We start from the raw sequence: 6,999 nt of genomic DNA, 5'->3' as shown, positions 1-6,999 counted from the left end.
ATGCTGCTCCTGAATGCTGCTCCCCCCCTGCCTGCAGCTCCATCCCATCCACCAGACTGAGTGCACCCTGCCTACAGGGGTCCCACCCACCCATTCTGTCTGGCACCCCCGGACCAGTTTAGTAATCTACCATTTAGGGAGTTATGGTGAGATGTTATAGGTTGGGTCACTGTAAGTGGCTCTCCAGCCCAAATAATTGCCCATCTCTGCTACAGTCAAGAAAATGAGTGAAAACCAAGAGCTGGCATTTTCCAAGTTGTGCCTCGAGTCTAACAAAGGGAACCTTGAGTCTAAAAAGGTTGAGAACCACTGGTCTAGTCTTAGCACCCGAGGCAGCAGTTGGCTGCGGTAACATCCCTGAGGAAATCACAAGAAAAAGCCCAACCATGCAGGGAAAATTCAAAGCAATTCTCCCATGCAGCTGTGAAGCAACTCAGATGCACCCTTTCAGCTCAGTAACTGCTGCCACCAACTTCAGCAGGACCTGCTTTGTGCAGGTGAGGTAGCAGGGCATGCACCAAGTTGCAACTTTCAACCTTTGCCCTCCGCATTTCCCCCTGCTGCATTGGAAGGTGTTAATGGACAGCCTCCCTCCCACCAGCCAATCTAAACAACTGGTTTGACCCGAGACAGGGAAACACCTAAAGACACAGCAAACCAAAAGAACTAGCAGAATTGCACGCGTAATTGTTGGGCTGACAGATGCAAAAGTGCTATTCTGGGTGCTGGACGAATGATGTCTTCTGCGCACTTCTCATGCAAATTACTATTAGGAGCAGTAACTATTTATGTTTAGGCAGGCCTCACTTACGACTGCAACCACTGTGCTAGGTAGTATCTGAACACAGAAAAGAGACATTTCCTATGCGAGTGTCATTCTTGCTAGGCAAAGAGTAAGGAACCTCAATCCGACATAAAAACATTGGCACAGCTTTGAGAACTGCATGAATTATTGTCTCCAGCTGGAGTGATCTGCCAATAATTAAAACTATGTTGAGGGAAGAAGGTAATATGAAAGGAAAGGAAAGGAAAAAAAATGGTCAATTCACACAAAGAAAGTTTTAGTAAAATCAGTGCAACTCCCAAGCTTTTCTGCAGGGGGCTTGTCTGCAGAGCAGGTCTCAGGAAAGCTAACCTGAGCTAAGTTTGAAATGGATTCATTAAACAATATTGAACACGTCTGGACACTCCAAGTAAAAATAAGCATGGCATTGTTCCATTTCATTTACCTCACAAATTATTTAAACTAAATTAAATTCAAGCTACTTCACCTCTGAGTAAGAATGGGACACCAAGGGTTAAAGGTTGAATGCAGTTTAACTAAATCACTTTGAATTCACACCTTTGGTTAATTCAGATTAACTTTCCTGGGCGTCTCTCTTAACAAACCCTATATTGGAAGATGCACTGTGTCTTGAGAGCCTTGCAGCAGGATCTACTGCATTAACTTCTACCAAGTGCAAATCCTCGTTATCAGGGAACTTTTTGCAGTGCTGGTGCTAAGTGAAGTTCCCTGCCATCACTTACTCCCTTTTCCGTCTTACAGAAAAAAAAACTGTCATCTATTTTAATCATATATCTTTGCAGATCCTTATATAAAAAGCTGATACCAGGAGTCTATATTGTGCACATGCGGGTAATAAAAAAGGAAGCCTAGGAGCACAAGTACTAGAGGAATAGTCTTGTCCTTTCCACCATTAAATAAAAGGAAACCTGTCTCCCAGTAGATTTGGATAATAAAGAGTCTTGACATCTGCAGAGAGCGAGGCAACATTATCCACAGGGAGTTAATTCACCACGATAAGTGTGGAAGCACAACTGCATAGCAGGAAAGCCAGAGGAAAAGCAAAACGTTACTCCCTGGCTTGCAATAATCACCTCAGTGCATTTACACTAATGTGTACCTAATTCTGGAGGCAACATTCTTGTTGACCAAAAAATAAATAAAAATGAAGCAATCTTGCCTAAAAGAAAAACCTCAGACAGCCCCTGACTTAAAAACTCCAGAGTTACAAAAAGATTTTAAAAAGAAGGAGAGATGATCTCAACTCTACCAAAAGAGAAGGTGAGCAGAGTTCCTTGTAAGCATTCAGATTAGGCTGAGAGTACGTGCAGCATCAGTGGTCCTGGATCTAGGAATTTGGTTCTGTATGATGGGGATTCAGACCTGAGGTTTGAGCCCACTAGCAGGTACGAAGTATCTTCCTATTTCATTGCCCAGAGAAGTTGCGTAATTTCCTTTAATGGGAGGGGAAAGGAGGGGGTAAGAAGGGCTGGAAAAGTCTCTGGCTAGGACAATTTAGGAAGACGCATCTTGCAAGCATCAAGGGGTTGGACTAGATGCCCGTTGAGCTCTCTTCCAATCCTATGATTCTGTAACTTCCAGGGGTACAAGTGCAGACGTATACTGGGAGCTCCTGAAAGACTCTGGATAGATGGAAAATGGAACATATATTCTAGCAGGGATACACCGAGCGGTGTTTAGTGAATCAGCTGGGTGCTAATGAGATTGTTCATTTGCCCACAGAGTACTCTGTGCCACCTACCCATCATACCTTATCTTCACCATTTAGAGTTTTGGAGAAATAGTGAAGTGATTTGCAATGTGATGCCTTCAATCTGCTGATGACAAGCACTGTAATGCTTGCAACAAATATAACTAATGGCAAGTACTAGGTATTTCGCTGGGAAGTAGATAATCCAGAAAGATGGTGCTGAATGGTTAGGGAAGCACGTGGAGAGGACGGTAGAACTGACACCTGCATATAACAGAGTGCAAGTGGAAAAGAAGCCTACCTGACCTCAACTGTTAAGATAACACACGTAGGCTAGGGACAGAAATTACATATAAGTGATTGGAAACAGGTTCTAATCCATAACACAACAGAAGTTCAGTGCAGATAAACCACTTTCAAAATGGCTGAAACCAGTTTAAGATAAACCTGGATGGACGTAGTATCAGACTTAACTGCTTTAAGTTAAATCAGTTTGCTGAACTTGTGTCCCAGATCCCCACTAGATTCAAGTTAACTCACAGTCCCCCAACATCCCAAAATACTTTGCACCTCCCCTGCAAACCACCCCCCTTGCAGGGCAGGTGGGCTAGCCTTGGAACAAGCTGCTTCAGCTGAGCAGAGAGATGTGCTTTAGTTCCCCCCAGTTTCTGGTCTGGGCCACTGCAGGGATGTGGCTGCATTTCCAGAATCAAAAGTGAATGTCTGTTCACTTGGTTATCAGTTCAATCTATGCAGCTTAGACTAACCTGTGAAGATTGAATGGATTCAGCTTTGGGCTTTTTGACTGTCTCTACTTATCCACAGGGGCAGGTCTCAGGCAGCATAGTCTCCGGTTGGCTGAAGGTCAGCAAGGAGTAAGAATGCACAATGCAGCAACAAAAAAGCAAGAACAAGCACAATGCAAGAACAAAAAATGTGTTATGGAGGCTAGGTGCAGGCATTCAAAAAGCCCGAGGTGGAATCAATCTAAGTTATGTGATTTTCTGTAAGTGGTATAGTTTAGCTCAGTAGTGAACAACACACACAACTACCCTTTGGTAGGGGTAAGGAGGGGAGTCCAAACATAGATCGGGTTCCACCATTTTTAAACCAGTCTGTGTGCACCAAACCTCTGTTCTGTTATGGTATAGATCATCACTTATTTTGGTAAAAGTGTAATGTCTGAACCTAGGTGCTGTGCTTTTCTGTTCCCACTATTGCTTTAATGCCTAATGCATTTTTTTTCACTTAATTTTCAAAGCCAGGGAGACCTGCAGCTCCCATTGCCTTGAAGCCTTACCTGCTTTCAGGCAATAGTCTAAAAACAACTGAGACTAGCACTTACAATCACACTGTGAATGTCCTTGGATCCCCACACCTCTTATTCCAAGGATGCCGTCTTTGTGCATAATAGGGTAATTCTCCAATATTGTAGGCAAAGATACAACTACTTCATATAATTGAAACTAGCTCTTCATGGTCTGTTTCTACTCTGTATCAAGGATTCGGTAGTTTTTAAATCAAGGCTTAACAAACCTTGTCTATTATTCAGACTTGTCCCCTGCCATTCTCATGCTGATTTGCTGTGTACAGTCTCAGTTATTTACAACTGAGCTGTGAATCAAACCGCTTAAAAGCTGCCTTCCAGCTTATCCCCCATTTCCCTGCTGACAATGTTAGCAAAAGTAGGATTGAGCCACTGCTAGGGTTACTGGCCCAGCCTTGTCATAGCAGCAGCACTTAGTACTATACCACGGGTGCCGGTCACAGGTAATCCCATTTCCTGAGACAGGATACTAGTATCCTAGAGCAGAGCAGAAGTGCCCTGTTTAGGCTTTAGGGTGTGTGTGACAATCTCTCCTCGTTCTTTTCCAGGGACATGATTGTTGCATCACAGCTGCCCCCTTTGTCCATGACTTTCACTCTCTAAACTAGAATAAGGGTGCTGCAGTAGCGTTCAGCGTTTCTAGAGACAGCATATCAGTCTTCACATTAGAAATGCTAAGACTTCTATCCAGACCTGCCTTTGGTTCAGGCCCACCCTGATAATGAATCTCAGGTTCATGGCTTGCTTTGTAAAGCTCTGTGTAATGTGAAGCCCTATACAATGTGTTCCAGCAGCCGGCCATTTCTGCTGAGAATCCAGGTGCTCTGGACATGGCCATTTGCCTCAGGAAACTTCTTCCTCCTAGAGCCCAGTCTTTTGACCATCTGGCTACCATGTAAAGCCCCTTCTTTTCAGTGGACAAGCATGCATCAGCAGGTGTCTGGGATTCACTCTGGCTTTTCAGTGGCCCCTTTGCACTCTTACATTGGCACAACGAGACTTCAAAAACTGTGTTCAATGAGTTAGCAATGGTTTCTTTATCTTGGTGTGTTCACCAAGTGAAATACAGCCATGGATAGCCGTCCTTAGACCAGCTTCTCTGTGCATCCCTCAGCTGTAGCATCACAGCATACCTGAAGAGAGATGGGGGCCTGCAAAATACTGTATTCCAACAGCACCGGCGGGGTCTAAAGGCTCCTACAGCATCCTTAGCACATGGCTTTACAGCAACTCTAAAGCTGCTCCAATTTCCACAGGAAGCCAAACTGGCTCCAGCTACCCAAGCAATGAGGGATAGAGCTGGCCTTTGCCCCGTCCTTCAAGTTCTGTGCTAGGTATAGTTGCTTCAAACACAAAATCTGGGCCTTGAACATGTAGGAGAGGGACAAAGTCATCTGTGCTAGACTCTTTCCCCCTAATCATTTATACATTTTCTACTACAATTGGAAGCTCTTTTACCTGACCATAGAGAGAGGGCAGTCCCATGGTGCATTTTTAATATCTCAAACAATGAAATGTGACTTTTTTATATTGAGGTGTCTTAGTGCATAATAAAGACAAGGCCAGGATGTATTTCCTAACACAGGTGTAAGTTCAGTACAATCCAAAACATATGAAGAAGGTATATCTGGCTCAATATAAAACATGCATACATGTGTTTTTCCACAAAAAAATAGTCTAAACCCATTTATCTGCTAATGCATTCACCTGTCCAACAGCTCTCCCAACTATACAGTCAGTCTAATAAAAAACATTCTTGCCTTTTGGACATCTCCTCGACCATCACAGCTACAACCACACTCCAACCCTACCACCTTTGTCTGCTACCAAAGGCATTCTACAAAATGGTACTTCTTCTATGGAACAACACACTTCTCAGATTAACTTTCTCATTTGAATAATATTTAGGATGAAATAATAATAAATGAATGGCTTTAGTTGTCTGATAGGTTCTCGTTATTGTAATGCCATGTTGCACGATACAGCAAGAGCACCAGAGAATGACCCTGGAACAGCCAGTGCTCCTGCGGGGGAATCACCTGGGACAAGAGAGAAAGATGCTGCAGAGAGTGCGTACTATTTCAGGTAGCTTTGTGAGAGAGACTGGAAAGAAGCAAAAACAGGAAGAATACCACAAAAAGGAGCAAAAAATACAACTGAACAGATGAGGAGGACCAAGCCTTTCCTACCTAACCCTAGAAATGTTGATGGCAGACTGTATAACGTGACTTTAATGCTTCCAGAAGACTCTGATATGGTCCTAGTTGGAATTTCCCTCCTGACAAAATGATTGATGTGTCAGGCTTGTGCAACAAGGAGAGAAATAATAAGCAGGCAAAATATCATTTTAATATCTTCTACAAAAATGATGCCCAACCACAACTTATACAGTGGCTATTTGTTACTTACAAACTAAACTGAGATGTAAAGTTTGCTGTGTGGTTTAAGTAAAGTAAGCTCAAGGAACAAGTTCAAAAGAGACAGCAATAATAATAATAATAGTAATAAATAAAATAAAAAGAATCCAAGGACGCAACTGAGAAGCTGTCTGGAAAAGTAGGACTGAAGATCTAAATGCAGTAGGTGGATGATTCACTAATGAATGGAAGGCTCATTTTGACAGCCTGGGCTGCCATCCAAGCTAATTTGTTTCCAAGCCTTCAGTTTGCCAACTGAAGTGACTGAGAAATAATAGGCCCCCAAAAATATTTCTAAGGAAACACAATGCCCATTATCACTGGAGGAGAAAGTATCTGCACATTTCAAAGAGGGAAAAGAAATCCAAGACCTGCCAACTTTGGCCAGTTCCAAATGACAGAGGAAGAAGTAGTTAAAATTCAGTGAAAGAAAAGAACTGGAGTATTGTTAAATAAATTTAAAGTAGAAGCCATCATAAAAAAAGAAGCAAGAAGTAGATGGATGGGTCTTTCAGAGACATGATTTTACAGTTGAGTCTGTTAACGGATGTAGCCTCTGACATGGAAAGCATTTTGTGGCAAAGGAGAAAGTGAAAAACAAGAAAGATAATGAGAAACAATGCATAATAAAACAGGTAATAATGAAACAATAGTTTTCAAGTTGGCTCGATCCTATTTACAAACCTATCAGCTAAAATGATTCAGATATTTTTTACAATATTTGGAGCCTAATAGGACCCTCCTTTACACCTGCTCAATT

This window comes from Gavialis gangeticus, unplaced genomic scaffold (assembly GCF_001723915.1).
Source record: "Gavialis gangeticus isolate Ggan-Ray unplaced genomic scaffold, GavGan_comp1, whole genome shotgun sequence".
NCBI lineage: Eukaryota > Metazoa > Chordata > Crocodylia > Gavialidae > Gavialis > Gavialis gangeticus.
Note: the sequence above shows the minus strand (reverse complement) of the source record.